Genomic DNA, 18,628 nt, shown 5'->3' with positions numbered 1-18,628 from the left:
GGGGAAAGAAACGAGAAAGTGGGAGGATGGCTGTCTTCTAGTATTTAGAAGGCTGTCATAGGAAAGAGAGAATAGATTTCCTATCCTAGGATTTAGTGCTATAAACTAGTTAGCCAGCCTCTTCATTTTTTAAAGGTTGAAATAAGGGTTTAAGAGACTACCTCAAGGTCATACAATAAATAGTGGCAGAAATAAGATTTGAACCCAGTCTCTCACTTAAAATTCAGAACTTTTCCCACTTCCACTTATTTCCCTACTTTGCCAACATAGGGCAGAACAAGAAATTAATAGAAGTTGCAGAGGCAGATTTAAGCTGATGTAAGGACATAACATCCTCACAATTAGAACTGTCCAAAAATGGGGCAGCTAGGTGGCTCAGTGGATGGAGTACTGGGCCTGGAATCAGGAAGACTCATTTTCCTGGAGTCAAATCTAACCTCAGATATTTACTAGCTATGTGTTCCTGTAAAATCACTTAACCCTGTTGGCCTCAGTTTCCTTATTTGCAAAGTGAGCTGGAGAAGGAAATGGCAAACCATTTCAGTATCTTTGCCAAAAAACTCTCAAAAGGGATCATAAAGAGTTGGACATGACTGAAAAACAACTGAACAACTTGTCTTACCCATCCCTCAAGTAGAAGTTGATCTGTTGTAGGAAAGATTCTTTCTCAGTGATGGTTTGGACTTCAGCTGTGGGAGGCTGATTCTTCATAGGATCATGGTTTCAGAGATAGAAGGGATCTTATAAGCTTCCAAGTCCAACCCCTTTGTTTTACAGATGAGGCATAGATGAGTTCAGGGTCACATAGATGGTTGAGTATCTGAGGCAGGTCTTGAACCTCAGTCTTAAGGACTTCAAGTTCAATGTTTTATTCCACTTTCTCCTCATGGTTGAACAAAAGAATATTGGACAGCAGTTTTACAATGAAAACTCTGAAATATCAAGAACAACAGACACCACAAAATTCTCTTAGTGTCTTCCTCATTGTTCAAGAAATTGGGGTAAGACAGGAGTATGCTGGAACTGGCTTGTCTCTTTGCAGCTTGTCCCCCATGGCTCCTGGTTCTGTCCTCCTAGATCAAACAGACCAGGTCTAATCCTTCTTTCAGGTGACATCCCTTTAAACACCCAAAGACATTTACCATGTTCTCACAGTCGTCTTTTCTACAAGCTAAATGTCCTCAATTCATTCAACTGATTTTTATGGACAGGACCCCTTCAGCATTATAGTTGCCCTTCTGTGTACTCACCCTACTTGTTAATGTCCTTCATGAAATGTGGCACCTAGAATTGGACGTGCTACTCGATCTGTGATTTTACCAGGGCACGATTCAGCAGAACTTGAACTGTAATCTAGGATTGTGTGCCTCTCTTAATGTATGTGCCTCTCTTTATACAGTCTATACTTAGGGCTGGTTTTTGTTTTTGTTTTTTGGTTGTCATAAGGGAAATAATACCGACTATATGCCAGGCTTTACAAAGATTGATGGTAGCGGTGGTATTGGGGTGGCAGAGGAGAACAAAAAAGGAAAAAATCCTAAAGTTACATGATAACTTTATTACAGGATCTCTTCCACATCATGGGGGTTAGGTTAAGGATGCGGTGCCCCCTCCCCCAAATCTGGAAAATCTGTGTAAAATTTTTGGCCCTCCCTTTGTACCAGAGAATAAGTCTTAATTTTTTCTTTTTCTTTGATGGGGTATTTACAATGCCTTATTGTAAAATTTGGGTTACGTATTTGGTTACAGGCTCTGTGTCCTCTGTTGGCCTTCATATGTTGTTTGTGGCTTCCACAAAACTCCCCTTCAAATTTCCATTTAATTTCTTATGCCAACCTGCAATATATCTAAATTGGGATGTGGAAAGGATAACTGTATAAGTTTCTAAAAGGAATAGTGAGTTATACATAATAGATTTGTAGTTTCGTATACAATCTTCTCCCCCCCCCCATATTCTACTATGTTATGAAAATGCTTGTTTTATTTCTTAAGATCAGAAAAAAAAATAATAAAATTAAAAAAAAACATTATTTTGTATGATCCTCAGAACAATCTTGGGATATAGATAGTGTTATTACCCTTATTTTGTTATTCAGTCATTTCAATTATATCCAATTCTTTGTGACTTCATTTGGGGTTTTTTTGGCAAAGATACTGCAGTGGTTTACTATTTTTTTCTCCAGCTCACTTTACAGATGAAGAAACTGAGGCAAACAGGGTTAAGTGACTTGCCCAGGGTCACACAGCTAGTAAGTATCTGAGGCCAAATTTTAACTTAAGTCTTCCTGACTTCAACCCCGAAACACTATCCACTTCACCACTGAGCTGCCTTAAAGCAGCTATATGCCGTAGCACATAATTGGTTTGTGTTATGTTTGTAGAGCACTAAAATTTTAAAGTCTTTCAGATAAACTACTGTCTAGCTATGTCCCTCCTCTATCCTATTCTTGTGAAGTTCATTTTTTTGAACTTGAGTACAAACATTATACATACTTATATATTAAAATATATATGTATATACATATATATATATAAAATGTTAAATTATAACCGTATGATGTATTGGGTTATTTATGACTCAAGTGTCATATCTATTACAGTTCAGTAAAATAGATCCTTCCATGGCACACCAGATAGAGCACTGAAACTGGAGTCAGGAAAGTCTGAGTTCAAATCCATCCTCAGACACTTATTACCTGTGTGACTCTGGGCACGTCACTTTACCTCTGTCTACCTCAGTTTTCTCATCTGTAAAGTGGAAATAATAATGGTACCTACCTCTCAGGGTTGTGAAGCTCAAAGGAGATAGTATTTCCAAAACCTTAAAGTGCTATATTAGGATGCTAGCTTATCTTCCTTAGTCTGTGATTTATAAAATGGATAGATGAGCGAAATATTCCAACTTCATCATAATGTGAATTTTCTTTAGTCTTCATTTTAAGATCATACATTTAGAAGTGGAAGGGAACTTGGAGGCTATTTGATACATCCTCCCTCCATAAGACCTTTCCCCAATTCCTCCTCCACCATGTTTTACAGATGAGGGAAAAAATAGAGCCAAAGAGATTAAGTGACTTCCCCACAGTCATATGCTTGGTAAATTGCACCTAGCATTTGAACTTACATCCTCTCATTTGAAATCAATTGTCCTTTCCCCTGAAACATCTTGACTGCCTTGGAATTGCTTATTTAGGCTTATTCTAATAGTTTAGATTAGAGCCAAAAACTTTGGTAGGAAATGTTAAGGAGAAATGAGTTGGGACTAGGTAATGGAAATCCAGTCATCAGATTAAAAAGACAACAGTTATCCAAACATGGCTAGAGATGAATAGACTTAATAGCTATTTGATCTTGACCTTGATGAACTCAAACTCTCTGAGACTTGGTTTCCTCATGTGTCAAATGGGGATATTAATGCACAATGACTTCATGAAGTTGCTCTGAAGGAAGTGATTTGAAAACCTTAAGATGGTAATGGTAGTTATGGGGGAAGGAAGAGGGAGGAGGAAAAAAGGAAAAAAAAGAAAAAAAGAAATTTATATGAGGACTTCATTATATATTTAAAAGGAATAGCAAGTTGCACATTATAGATTTGCAATTTCATGTGTAATCATTTTTATTATGTTATAGAAATGCTTATTTTATTCATAAATTAAAAATAAAATAAATATTTTACAAAGATGCTATATCTTAAGGAGTTATAATAATAATAAAGTGATATAATTTGAGAGGCCCTCCTGCCCTAACGAATGTTCTCCCTATAGATGCTTGCAATTCTATTACTGACAATTTGTTCCTTTGTCATAAGTATTCTCTCTCTTTCTCTTTCTCTTTTTCTCTCAATGCATATATCCGTGGGCAGGGTCATAAATTAAAAGTTCTTACAAGATTAGTGTGAATGAGTTAATGAGATTGTTTCTCCTAAGCTAGGAAGGACAGAGGGCAACCATGACTTCAGTAAGTAATCTGAAAGGTGGATGAAGAGGGCCAAGAAGGCAGGCTGTATGTGTGCGTGTGTGCGTGCGTGCGTGCCTGTGTGTGTGCGTGTGTATGTGCGTGTGTGTGTGTGTGTGTGTGTGTGTATGTGTGTGGTGTTGGGGTTCAAATTCTGGCTCTGCTGTTTAATAGCTGTGAATACAGACAAGTTGGTCCACCCCTCTGGGCTTCAATTTCCTCATCTTTTAAATAAGAGGTAGGCCTAAACGATGTTTTAATTCTCCTTCTAGCTTTAAATCCTATGACTACTTTCTACTTTGGCCAATGACTATTTTTGGCTGATAGTTAGGCAAAGTTATTGGGGAACAGGACATGGAAAGGAAAGGAAAAGGGAAGAAAGAGAAGTCTCTTCTTAAACTGGGTCATGAAAGGACCTATGGAGAGGCCTGCCATGATGCAAGCCTTGATAGCAGTAATGCTAATAATGGGTCTGGTCAGACCAAACAGGAGTCTCTGTTCTGAGCTACAGAAAAAAAAATAGGAGAGATGAACCACAGGGGCACCTCTTGTTCTGGTAAGTAAATTAATCACTTTTCAGAGAGAAGGCCACTAGCCAGAAGAGGCCAGAGAACAGGTTTGGCTAGAGAGGAGTGCCTGGCTGATTGCCCTAGAAGTCAGCCGGAGCCAGGAGGCGTCTCACTGACAACAAAGCTTAGCCAGTAGCCAAAGGAATGAGTGGACTTCAGCCTATTGTAAAGAAAAGGCAGGAACACAGAGCCAAGACAATATACACTGTGGCCATCAGCCATAGCAGAAGGGAGCCATCAGGAGTAGGAGCCAGCTGGGTCTTTTCAGCAGTGAACAAAATTTGGCTGTCCCAGGAGAAGCCAAAATTCAGCCAGGAATTTGAGCCCAGAACTAATGCCGATGAATGGGCCTCATCTGTACCAGCCAGGAATGTTCCTATCATCTTTTTTGGTTAAGTGAATTGTGAATTGCACACTATAAATCATTTCTTCTGACACGTAAGGAAGCTTTCTAACATTTGGTTAACCAAGTGAGTGCAATCTGTCCTGTTTGCAAATGGTGACTGGATGGGATCTAGAGTAGTTTAAAAGGGGTTTGGGGAATGAGACAATACATAGAAAGCTCTTTGCAAACTTTAAAGCCTTTACAAATAGAATTATTATCATTAGGAACTTCAACTGAATGGAATAATTCAACAAATATTTATTGGACCAGTTTGGTAATTGGGATGGAGGGAAATATAAATAGAATCCGTGACCTCAGGGAACTCACAGTCAGGTAGAATGATAGAGACAAAGAGCAATATTATAATGCATAATATTAAGTGATGGGAGCCTACAGGTACAAAATAAAGTCCAAGCATGAAGGTATTGGAATGGGGGATGTGTCAAGGAGTGCTTCATAAAAGAAGTGGCATTTGACTTGAACTTTAAAGGATGGGTTTGGATTATAGAGTGGAAGAAGGGGATATAGGGATTGGAGTAACGAAAACCATTGGAATGAGAGGCAGAAAATCTGGGTTTGAGTTTGGCACTGTTATTTATAAAATCACCTCTGTTGCTTTGGGTAGACTGTTTAACTTCTCTGGACCTCATTTTTCTCTTCTATAAAATGAGGGAGTTGGGCTAGACACTACTACTGCTACTGCTGCTGCTAATGCTACTACTACTACTACTACTACTACTACTACTACTACTACTACTACTACTACTGATGAGGGCTGGAAGAGGGGGGTGAGATCACCACAAAAAGTGGGGTACCAAGAGCAGATCACCTGGAAGGAATCTGCAGACTCAAGCATTGTTGAGGTCAAGGTAAAGATTTATTACACTTTTCAGCAGTCAAGAGTTCTTAGGGAACTTTCAGCATTAGAAGGGTATAGGTAAAGTTTATATAGGATATTCTATAGGAAACATGAGACGTATGCTAACTAGATATTTTGGGGTGGGATTAGGGAGTGATTAAGGAGTGATTAGTTCTTAAAGGAATATGCACTTTTGGTATCTACTGTGCAGGTATTTTACCCAGAGTTCATTGGGAAATAGTGCAAGGAGGTGGGGTTACCTGAATGTGTGGTTTTAGGCCTGAAATGCCACTAAGTCAACTAATGGTCAGGTCTGGCTCAGAAATACCAGGTTGCTCTTATCAATGTCTTGTTAGATAAGATAAATGTAAGGGAGTATACATATGTCTAAGTCTAGGATACATATGATTGACCAGTGAGTAGTAAATGTCATTATGACCCAATGCACAGCCTGTTTAGCCAGTACAGTTGGATTAGACTAATAAATTCTGTAGGTGCAGCTGGCTACTGTAGCAGGAAGGAAGATAACAGTTGTTGCTAGGACAAGCTGCGTTCTTGGACTAGGGAGAAACTGCCAGGGATAGTATTTTGAGGCTAGGGAGAAATGTGATTTTTAAAGAGAAATGTAATTTTTGAATTGGGGCCCAAGCACATGTACCCAAGCACCCCATCACTACTACTATTACCACCACTACCATGACTACTGCTACTACCACCACTATTACCACCAGCACCATTACTCTTTCTTCTACCACCATCATTATGATGACTGCTATTACCACTACCACCATGACTACAACTACTATTACCATTACTATGATGACTACTACCACTAGAACTACCACCTTGATGATGACAGTGACAATGACTACTACTGCTACACCATCACCATCACTACAAATATGATCACAACCACCACCACCACCACCACTACTACTACCATCACCATGACTGTGGCTACACCTTATCACCAATGTGCCAAAAGAGGACAAGCTTATAAATCTGGGTGACTTTAATGCTAGAGTAGGCTCAGACTACCAGACTTGGCAGGGAGTTCTAGGGAGGAATGGAGTTGGAAACAGCAACAGCAATGGTCATTTACTGCTGAAGACTTGTGCATCGCATGATCTTCTCATCACCAACACTGTCTTCCCTTTACTTAAACACAGTAAAACTTCATGGATGCACCCTCGCAGTAAACATTGGTGTCTAATAGACTATGTGATTGTAAGGAGAAGAGACAGACAAGATGTGAGAGTGACGAAGGCAATGTATGGTGCAGAGTGCTGGACTGATCACAGACTTATCCTTTCCAAGCTAAATATTTGCATTCATCAAAAGCACTGCCCTCAAGGCAAAATGACTTAATGTGAGAGAGAATTAATGTCAACAAATTAGAGCTCTTCTCTGAGCTGAACAGTTTGTTGCTAACTCGGAGGGAAAGTTGAGCCAACACACAGTTGGCAACAGTGGAGCAGAAAAGGAGTGGGCAACTTTCAGAGATTTGGTGTACAGCACTGCCTTTGCTTATTTGGGTCAGAACACTCACAGACACTGAGTTTGGTTTGTTGAAAATAATAGGAAAACTCAGAAGCTGCTAAATGAAAAATGAGAACTCCACAGGATTTACCAGCAGGATAGTTCATCCACCTCTAAGAAGGCAGCATTTAATTCCATCAAAAGTGAAGTACAAGAAAAGCTTAGAGAGATTCAACATTTCTGGCTCAGTAAGAAGGCAGATAAAATACAGTTTTATGCTGATAGTAACAATACAAAGTGATTTAATGATTCCCTGAAAGTTATTTATGGACCAAAAACCTATGGTGCATCCCAAATACTCAGTGCTGATGGAGCCACATTGATTAGTGAGAAGGACATGATCCTAGAGAGATGGGCTGAACACCTCCATAGTGTTCTCAACAGACCATCATCAATCAATGCTGAGGCTATTGAGCACTTACCTCAGGTTGAAGTCAGTCCTTCTTTAGCTGAACTTCCAACTGAAGAAGAGGTTTTGAGAGCCATTAGGCTCCTTTCATGTGGCAAAGCACCTGATGCTGATTCTATTCCAGCTGAGATTTACAAGGTAGGGAGTCCATTGCTCATAGAAGAGCTGACTGAAATTTTCCAGGTTGTATGGCAAGAGGAGATTATCCCCCAGGAATTCAAAGATGCCTCCATTGTCCATCTCTATAGGGGGAAAGGGAATCTCTCTCTTAGTCATTGCTGGCAAAATTCTTGCTAGAGTCCTTCTTAATAGGCCGATCCTTCACCTTTAAGATGTTCATATATCTGAGAGCCAGTGTGGCTTCAGAAAGGGCCAAGGAACAGTTGATGTGGTGTTTGCTGGCCAATAACTCCAGGAGAAATGCAGAGGTCTGTACACAATGTTTGTAGATCTGACTAAGGCCTTTGACACTGTTAGTTGTGAGGGCTTATGGAAAATTATGTCAAAATTTTGTTGCCCAGAGAAGTTCATCAATATTGTATGTCAATTTCATGATGGCATGTTTGCCCAGGTTCTGAATAATGGACAAAGCTCTTGTGACTTCCCTGTCACTAATGGAGTGAAACAGGGCTGTGTGCTTGCTCCCATGCTTTTTAGCATGATGTTTTCAGCCATGTTGACAAATGCTTTCAATGAGGATGAACAAGGCATCAAGGTCAACTACTGTACTGATGGTAAGTTCTTCAATTTGAAAAGGCTACAAGCCAAGACCAAAGTGGAGGGAGTGTTGGTGCATGATTTTCTGTTTGCAGATGATTGTGCACTCAATGCAGCCTCTGAGGCTGAGATACAACAAAGTATGGATCAATTCTCTGCTGCCTGTGCTAATTTTGGCCTAATAATTAATGCCAAAAAAACACAGGTGCTCCATCAGTCACCACCACACCATCCATATGTGGAACCATCGGTTACAACAAATGGAGAAGTTTTGAATGCTGTGGATAAGTTCACTTACCTTGGTAGTGTACTTTCCAGGGATGTACACATTGACAATGAGGTTGTTGCACACATTGCCAGAGCTAGCTCAGTTTTGGGAGGCTCTGAAGAAAAGTTTGGGAGAGCAGAGTTATTAGACTGACTATCAAACTGAAGGTCTACAGAGCCGTTGTGCTGACACTGAAGTCCTTGCTTGAACTGAACTACCAAGTATTCAAACTATGCTTCAGAGATTGCAACTCTAATGGGCTTGCCACGTTGTTCAAATGCAAAAATGTATGCTTGCCAAAAAGACTATATTTTGGAGGACTCACATGGGGCAGGAGATCAAATGGTGACCAGAAGAAGTGATACAAGAACACGGTCAAGGTCTCTCAGAAGAACTTTGGATTTGACTGTGTAACATGGGAGACAATGTCACAGGACCACTCAGCACGGCATGCCCACATCAGAAAGGGTGCTGTGCTTTTTGAGCAGAGCAGAATTGAGACAGCACAAAGTAAACATAGGATGCATAAATTTGGGATATCCACCCCAAATATTCACACAGACTATCTGTGCCCTACCTGTGGTAGAGCATTCTGATCAGCCACAGTCAGACACACTGAAATTTCACTTTATCATGGCGGTGTCATTTTGGTCCTCTTTGAAGATGGAGGACAACAACCAATCAACCAACCCAGAGCCCTGTGCTTTCACCAAAGCCTCAGTCTGCTAATTCTAGTAGCCCACGTTTCACTTGGATGATCTATCATTGCCACAGACTCAAAATATTATAGAGGTGATTCATACTTCTGGGTTAGAATTGGCCAATCTAATCCATTCAAATCCATTAGAATTTATTAAGAACCTACTGTTTGCAAGGCACTGAGCTAGGTGCTAAGGAAACAAAGACAAAATGAATAACAATTCCTGATTTGGAGGAGTTGACATTTTATTGGGGGATTATATATAACATGTATATTCAGCCCAGCTGTCCAGTTAGATTTTAAGCTCCTTGAGGGCAGAGACCAAGTTGAATACATCATCTGTGCACTCAACACAGTGTAGCACATTGTAGGAGCTTAATAAACATTTGTTTTTCGGTTGGAAAATGACAAGGTGTAAATTGGGCAGAGAGTAAAGAAGTACGTTACTAACACCTAGAGATACAGTCCACAACAGTAAACTAGGTATCACAATGTGTTAGGATTATAAAAATGCTTAGACACCATCTGTTCTAACCTGAAAATAAGATTCTGTCAATGATATTCCTATAATGTTTAAAAAGTTCAAGAAACATAGTTTTTGGCTAATTTATCATTTTTACTAATAATGCTAGCATTTTATTAATAAAGAGGTTAGTGGTACTCGAGTGCTAAAGACCCCTCATGGTGGTGGGCTCAACTTTATATGCCCTTGGAAGAGTGATCCCTTGATCAACTCTGATTTCTTAACAATTAAGGAGAAAATGAATATTATAATGAGGTGTGGGGTCATACTAATGAGGCTCTTGGGGGAATGTGACTTGCATCACCCAAGTCCTGGTCAAAGAGACTTATCAATTTCCATCTCACATGTCTGACGAAAAGGAGAATTCACATTTTCCTAGACCTGTCTGAATAAACACAATGAGCAGAAATCCACCTATTAACCTAAACTTAAAGTTTCTTTTATTATCTTTGATTAGCTTTTAGTCATCCTGGCTAAGTCTTTGAGGCTGGTTGATTTCTGGATGATGAAGTAGAAAAGGGGAGAAACCTGGGTCGTAATTCAATAATTAGTTATGAATACAAGAAAGAAATAATCATTTCTTTCAATCCCTGACAAATGATCATCCAGCCTTTGCCTGAAGACCTTGAGCAAGGGGAAACTCATTACTACCTGAGGTAGCCATTTCCACTTTAGGATAACTAATTATTAAGCCTTTCCTGACCTGAAGTCTAAATTGAACGCTTTGTAACTTGATCCCATTATACCCAGCTCTAATCCCTGGGACCAAGCCAAACCGCAGTATCTCTCATTCATGATGGCCAACCAACTCTCAGTTTCTGCCCTCCTCCAAGTCTTCTCTTCTACAGGCCAAATATTTCTGTTTCCCTCAACTTTTATTTATATAGAATGGATGCCCTTGTCTGGACTCTATCTAGTTTATTGTTGTACTTCCTAAAATATGGGTCCCAGAGCTGAACACAGCTAAATGTACTCTGAACAGGGCAGAGTACAAAAGGACTACCGCCTTCCTCGTCCTGGACTCTATGCTTCTCTTGAGATAATAAAGAGTCACATTAACTTTGTGGTCTTGGGATCCACTAAAATCCTCAAATTAGATTGCCTGTCTTATAGAAGTAATGCATTCCAACTGAATTGACTGACTCTGAAGTAAAATTTTGTAAAGCACATTTCATCTTCTCATTGATTTTTCACTCTAAAATAAAATCTTTTCTCAGAGATAAAAATTCTCTAATAAAACTGAAATTAAAACATCATTATCTTTATCAATAAAGTGCCTATTATGTGCCAGGCACCGTGTTCAAAGTGCTAGGAATACAAAAGGAGGCAAAAGACAAAAATAAAATAAAACTTTTAGCAAGGAAGGGATTAATATAATGGCCAGATATTCAAAGTTGGATGGAACTTCAAGGTCCATTCAGTTCAAACAATAGCTGAACATTCCTATACATGATTATCAGACTTGGTTAGAAGAACTCTATTGAGGGGGAGCTCCTTATGAAGTAGCCCATCCTACTTTTGGACAGCTTTTGTTTTTAGGGAGCTTTTCCTTATAATGAGCCTAAATTTTCCTTACAATGAGCCTCTGCAACTTTCACCCATTGCTCCTAGTTTTACCTTCTGAGGCCAAGCAGGACAAATCTTAGTCTCTCTTCCCTAATGTCAACCCTTCCAATCTTTTAAGACCGTCATCATGATTCCCAATGTCTTGCTGGCCATTGTACAACACCAGTAGTATTGGGTCTGATGGGAAATGAAATGATCAGTCATCACTTCATTCTTCTTGCCCAATATTTTTAGCACCAACCTAACTCTAGGATCTCTTGACCATAACTTACTAATCCTTCTATCTTCCCTGGAGAGAATGGAAAGGATAGGAGCTTTTCCCATGCTTCTATTGTCTTGCTATTATCCTCTTGTTAGATTCCATGTGGTTAGGGACATTCTTTTAGGTAAACATTGAATCTTCCCCAGTGCTTGATATAGTATTCTGTACTACTGTGGGAATTCAGTCCATTTTTGTTGAATTTATTTTTATATTTTTAAATTTATTTAACTTTTAACATTCATTTCCACAAAATTTTGGGTTCCAAATTTTCTCCCCATTTCTCCCCTCCCCCCACCCCCAAACGCCAAGCATTCTAATTGCCACTATCACCAATCTGCCCTCTCTTCTAACATCCCTCCCTTCACTTGTCCCCATCTTCTCTTTTGTGCTGTAGGGCCAGATAACTTTCTACACCCTATTACCTGTATTTCTTATTTCCTAGTAGCAAGAACAGTACTCAACAGTTGTTCCTAAAACTTTGAGTTCCAACTTCTCTTCATCCCTCCCTCCCCACCCATTCCCTTTGGGAAGGCAAGCAATTCAATACAGGCCATATCTGTGTAATTTTGCAGATGACTTCCATGATAGTTGTGTTGAGTAAGACTAACTATATTTCCCTCCATCCTATCCTGCCCCCCATTGCTTCTATTCTCTCTTTTGATCCTGTCCCTCCCCAAGAGTGTTGACTTCTAATTGCTCCCTCCTCCCATTGTCCTCCCTTCCATCATCCCCCCACCCTGCTTATCCCCTTCTCCCCCACTTTCCTGTATTGTAAGATAGATTTTCATACCAAAATGAGTGTGCATTTTATTCCTTCCTTTAGAGGAATGTGATGAGAGTAAATTTCATGTTTTTCTCTCACCTCCCCTCTTTTTCCCTCCACTAAAAAGTCTTTTGCCTGTCTCTTTTATGAGAGATAATTTGCCCCATTCCATTTCTCCCTTTCTCCTCCCAATATATTTCTCTCTCACCCTGTGATTTCATTTTTTAAAGATATGACCCCATCCTATTCCATTCACTCTGTGCTCTCTCTCTCTCTCTCTCTCTCTCTGTGTGTGTGTGTGTGTGTGTGTGTGTGTGTGTGTGTATGTAATCCCACCAACTACCCAGATACTGAAAAATTTCAAGAGTTACAAATATTGTCTTTCCATGTAGGAATGTAAACAGTTCAACTTTAGTAAAGTCCCTTATGACTTTTCTTTGCTGTTTACCTTTTCATTCTTCTCTTCATTCTTGTGTTTGAAAGTCAAATTTTCTTTTCAGCTCTGGTCTTTTCATCAAGAATGCTTGAAAGTCCTCTATTTCACTGAAAGACCATTTTTGCTGGGTAGGTGATTCTTGGTTTTAGTCCTAGTTCCTTTGACTTCTGGAATATGATATTCCATGCCCTCGATCCCTTAATGTAGAAGCTGCTAGATCTTGTGTTATCCTGATTGTATTTCCACAATACTTGAATTGTTTCTTTCTAGCTGCTTGCAATATTTTCTCCTTGACCAGGGAACTCTGAAATTTGGCCACAATGTTCCTAGGAGTTTCTCTTTTTGGATCTCTTTCAGGCAGTGATAGGTGGATTCCTTCAATACTTATTTTGCCCTCTGGTTCTAGAATATCAGGGCAGTTTTCCTTGATAATTTCATGAAAGATGATGTCTAGGCTCTTTTTTTGATCATGGCTTTCAGGCAGTCCCATGATTTTTAAATTGTCTCTCCTGGATCTATTTTCCAGGTCAGTTGCTTTTCCAATGAGATATTTCACATTATCTTCCATGTTTTCATTCTTTTGGTTTTGTTTTGTGATTTCTTGGTTTCTCATAAAGTCATTAGCCTCCATCTGTTCCATTCTAATTTTGAAAGAACTGTTTTCTTCAGTGAGCTTTTGAACCTCCTTTTCCATTTGGCTAATTCTGCTTTTGAAAGCATTCTTCTCCTCATTGGCTTTTTGAACCTCTTTTGCCAATTGAGTTAGCCTGTTTTTCAAGGTGTTATTTTCTTCAGCATTTTTTTGGGTCTCCTTTAGCAGGGTGCTGACCTACTTTTCATGCTTTTCTTGCATCTCTCTCATTTCTCTTCCCAGTTTTTCCTCCACCTCTCTAACTTGATTTTCAAAATCCTTTTTGAGCTCTTCCATGGCCTGAGCCCATTGAATATTTGTTTTGGATGTTTGGAATGCAGAAGCCTTGAATTCTTTGTCTTTCCCTGATGGTAAGCATTGTTCTTCCTCATCTGAAAGGATGGGAGTAGATATCTGTTCACCAAGAAAGTAACCTTCTATGGTCTTATTTTTTTTTCTCTTTTCTGGGCATTTTCCCAGCCAGTTACTTGACTTCTGAGTTTCCTTTCCACACCCACCTCACCACCAGATCCACCCAGCTAGTGCTTGGGAGCTGAGAATCAAATGCTGCTTCCCAGCCTCAGGGCTTTAGGTGAGGGCAGGACTGCTATTCAGTGTGAGATTAAGTTCAGCTGCTTGGGTGGAGGCAGGGCCGCCACACGAGGCTTAGTTCCCTCAGGGGCATTACGAGAAGACCTTCAACAATGGATCTGAGCTCCTGCCTGCTTTGGGAGCCCCTGTCCACTGCTGCCTCTGCTGCTGCCTCCCAAGGGGGCCTGAGTTATGGAGACACCCCATTCCCCTCTCAGCAAGCCAAAAAGACCCTCTCACTGACCTTTGGTGTCTGTGGGTGGAGGGACCTGCGTGGCTGCTGGAGATTCTGTCCCTGAAGCCTGCTCGGATCTGCTCCTCTCGGGGCCGCATGGCCAAAGCAGGGCTGGGCTCTGCTCTGGGTCTGGTGCGTGACAGACCTTTTGGGGTCAGTTTTTCAGGTCTCTCTGGAACAGAAATCTCTACTTGGTTGTTCTGTGGCTTCTGCTGCTCCAGGATTTGTCGGGAGTTCTTCTTTACAGGTATTTTATGGGCTGTGGATTTGGAGCTAGCATATGTGTGTCTTTGTACTCCGCCATCTTGGCTCCTCCCATTTTTGTTGAATTTAATTGGATCAACTGGAGTTTGTGAATGCGGGATAGCTGTGTGGTCGGTTATCATCCTTTGTTCTCAAAGAGGACCAAAATGACATCACTATGATAAAATCAAGTTTCAATGTGTCTGACTGTGGCTGATCAGACCAATATGAAAGCAAAATTTTCTACCACGTATTGGGCACAAATAGGTTTGTGAGCATTTGGGGTGGATACTCTAAATTTGTGCATCCTGTGTTTTCTTTGAACTGTTTTAATTCTGCTTTGCTCATAGAGCACAGTGCCCTTTCTGATGTGGGCATGCCATGCTGAGCAGTCCTGTGCCAGTGTTTCCCATGTCACACAATCAATTCCAAAGTTCTTGAGGGAGACCTTGAGAGTGTCCTTGTATCACTTCTTTGGACTGCCATGTGATTGCCTGCCCCATGCGAGTTCTCCATAAAATAGTCTTTTTGGCAAGCATATATTTTGCATTCGAACAATGTGGCCAGCACATTGGAGTTGTACTCTCTGCTTGAATGCTTGGCAGTTTAGTTCGAACAAGGACCTCAGTGTCTGGTACCTTATCCTGCCAGGTGATCCTCAGAATCTTCCTAAGACCATTCAAATGTAAGTGATTCAGTTTCTTGGCATGGTGCTGGTAGATTGTCCATGTTTCACAGGCATACAACAATGAGGTCAGCACAGTGGCTCTGTAGGCCTTCAGTTTGGCAATCATCCTAATACCTCTTCTTTCCCACATTTTCCTTCAGAGCCTCCTAAACACTGAGCTAGCTCTGGCAATGCATGTGTCAACTCATTATTAATGTGTGTGTCCCTGGAAAGTACACAACCAACGTAAGTGACTTTATCCACAACATTCAAAACTTCTCCATTGGCTATAGCCAATGGTTGCACGTAGGGTAGTGGCTAATGGAGCTCCTGTGTTTTCTTGGTGTTGTTAGGCCAAAATTAGCACAAGCAGCAGCTAGATGATACAAGTGGATAAAATGCTGAGCTTAGAGTCAGAAAGAACTGAGTTCAAATTTAGCCTCTGATTCTTACTAACTCTGTGATCCATGGCAAGGCAGTTAGTTTCCCTGAGTCTTAGTTTTCTCATCTGTAATATCGCTATAATAATAGTACCTACCTTCCAGGATTATTATTAAGATCAAATGAAATAATATTTGTTAGCACTTAGCAAAGTGACTGGCACAATATTGTTCAGTCATTGTATTTGTTTTTGACTCTTTGTGACCCCATATGGGGTTTTCTTGGTAAGAATACTGGAGTGGTTTGCCATTTCCTTTTTCTACTTATTTTACAGATGAGGAAACTGAGGAAAAAGGTTAAATGACTTGTCCAGAGTCACAGAGTTAGTAAGTATCTGAGGCCAGATTTAAACACAAATCTTCCTGACTCAAGGGCAAGCTTTCTATCCATTGTGCTATGTAGCCACCCAGACTGCCACACAGTAGGTGCTTAATAAATGCTTGTTCCTTTTTCCCATCTCCTCCCCTTAACTAAACACAGTACCCAGGAAGTGGTCTGATGAGGGTAGAAGAAAGCAGGATTATTATCTTCCTACTCTTGGGCATTATGCCTTTCTTAGTGCATTATTATTAGTGTTAGGCATTAGACTGCTATCTCACATTGCTGATTCATATGATGCTTACTAAACTCCTGTATCTATGTTATGAATCATAGTTATGTATGTTTACATTTTCTTCCTCTGCTGATCTGTTAGGAGTGACTGTGTGTAATATAAACTTTGCAACCTTTTTGTTATGAAATGATTCAATGATCTCTAAGGTTTGTTTCAGCCTTAGAAGTCTGTCTTTGAAAGTAGTAGGTTCAAACAGAAGTAGCTAGGTATTACAGTGGATAAAGTGCTTGGCTTGGAGTCAGGAAGACCAAAATTCAGCTCTGGCCTCAGAAACCTATTAGTTGTATGACCTTGGGCAAGCCACTTAATCTTTGCCTCAGTTTCCTCAACTGTCAAATGGGATAATAACAGCATCTACCTCTCAGAGTTGTTGTGAGGATCAAATGAGACAACATGCATAAAGTGCTTAGCACAGTGTTTGGCACATAGGAGGCTCTGTATAGGTTAGCTATTATGAGTAGTATTATTACTGCTACTACTACTACAACTACTACTACTACTACTACTACTACTACTACTACTACTACTACTATGACTACTATTACTACTACTATTACTACTACTGTTACTGCTACTACTAGACTTCAACTACAACTACAACTACAGCTTTGACTGTGTCTCTAACTTCTACCCCTCCTCCTCTTCCCATTATTGAAATATGAGATAGTGACCACTTCTTAGGGATAGAGTTGAAAGGATTATTATATGGTAGCCACTGGATTGAATGAACCTCCGAGGTTCCTTCTGGGTCTTGAGGTATCTAATTTTGTTTCTTGATGAACTTCATTAGTTACAGTGCAATACTTTTGTGCCTTGATTTATCCACATTTGACCATTCATTTACTTTCTTTTGTAGTCGATGAAATGCTTAGAAGCTTGTCTTACATTTGCTAAGTAGGCTGATTTTTTTTAAGAGCAAATGAGAACAATCAAATAAATGTTTGCTTGCTAGATAAGAGGGTCTGTACCAATGGAAGGCATTATTATTGCCTGGCAAGCGTTGCTCCCAAGGGGAATCAGGGAAGTGCAATTTCTATTTGCTGAAAAGCCCTACTAGTTTTCCCCAAAGAGAGCCATATTTAGGATGCTGCCTTTGTTTCATATTTGTCATGCCTAATTTATCATCCAAGGGGAAAGATGCATTTATTATCTGAGAAGAATATATGTGTTCTTTTTATTTGTAAGCAACTGAATAAAGAGCACAGGTGCTGTTAATACAGATTCAATTGAGTTGTGCAGGATGTAGATGAAACTGGAATGGAATATTGAAACTGCTGAACTTGCTTTGTCTGGTCTACCAGGCCTATCTTGTTTTGTCCTGTTGTTAAATAAAATGACTACTAGTGACCTGCCATTAATTTCTAGACTCTGTGTGGAGGTTACTAGATCTAAGGCTAAATCATTTAGTTATCCTCATGGAAAGGTATAAGAAGACTAGAGTGGCTACTTGAGCTCCCCCCCACTTCCACCCCTTCATGAAGAATAAAGCCATAAATGGTGAGCGTCCTCTTTTGGTCCACTTATAGGATTACAGTACCTTCCTTATTAAGGCATGGAGGTGATTCTCAGTTCTTGAAATCTATATCAGTGGAGCATAAGATCTGGAAGGTTCAATCATACAAGGAAGCTTTTATATATGTCCCAAGTCACTATTGAGAGTAATACCAGCAGTAGACTAGCTAACTGGGTATGAATTCTTTTGGCCATGAAACAAAGAAAAAAAAATTTTTTTAATGGCTCTTAGTCCTATGTAGTCCCTATCTGCTTCTGCTATGATGGGGATGAAGAGGTAGGAAAGGGCAGAAAGAGTTTACATTTTTGGACTGTCAGTAATCTAAATGTGAGAACACTGTCCAGTGACCAAGAAGTGCACGTATTGCTGGAGAAGCCGAATTATATCAACCTTGAAATTCTTCCTGTAAACAACATCAGAAGAAAGAAAGGAGCTTTAGCTAAATGGAGGGGTAGCTCATAAATATTCCTTCAAGAGTTGATTGAGTAGATTATATTGTATTCCCAGAGACAACAAGAAACATTATTTCATGGAATATTTGGTTATCATATACTACAGAACTAATAATATATGTGCATACATATATGGATGTAAAAAAGACCAGCATGAAACTAATAAACTAATATTGATTACTGAAGACAAAATGGTAAGGAAATTCTACAAACAACTTGATACGAACATTGCAAACAAATAAATATATTCCATGATACTTTGGATTTTGATTCAAAAGTGGAAAACAGCAAG

This window comes from Notamacropus eugenii, chromosome 4 (genome assembly GCF_028372415.1).
Source record: "Notamacropus eugenii isolate mMacEug1 chromosome 4, mMacEug1.pri_v2, whole genome shotgun sequence".
Lineage (NCBI taxonomy): Eukaryota > Metazoa > Chordata > Mammalia > Diprotodontia > Macropodidae > Notamacropus > Notamacropus eugenii.
This window is presented reverse-complemented; position numbering follows the sequence as displayed.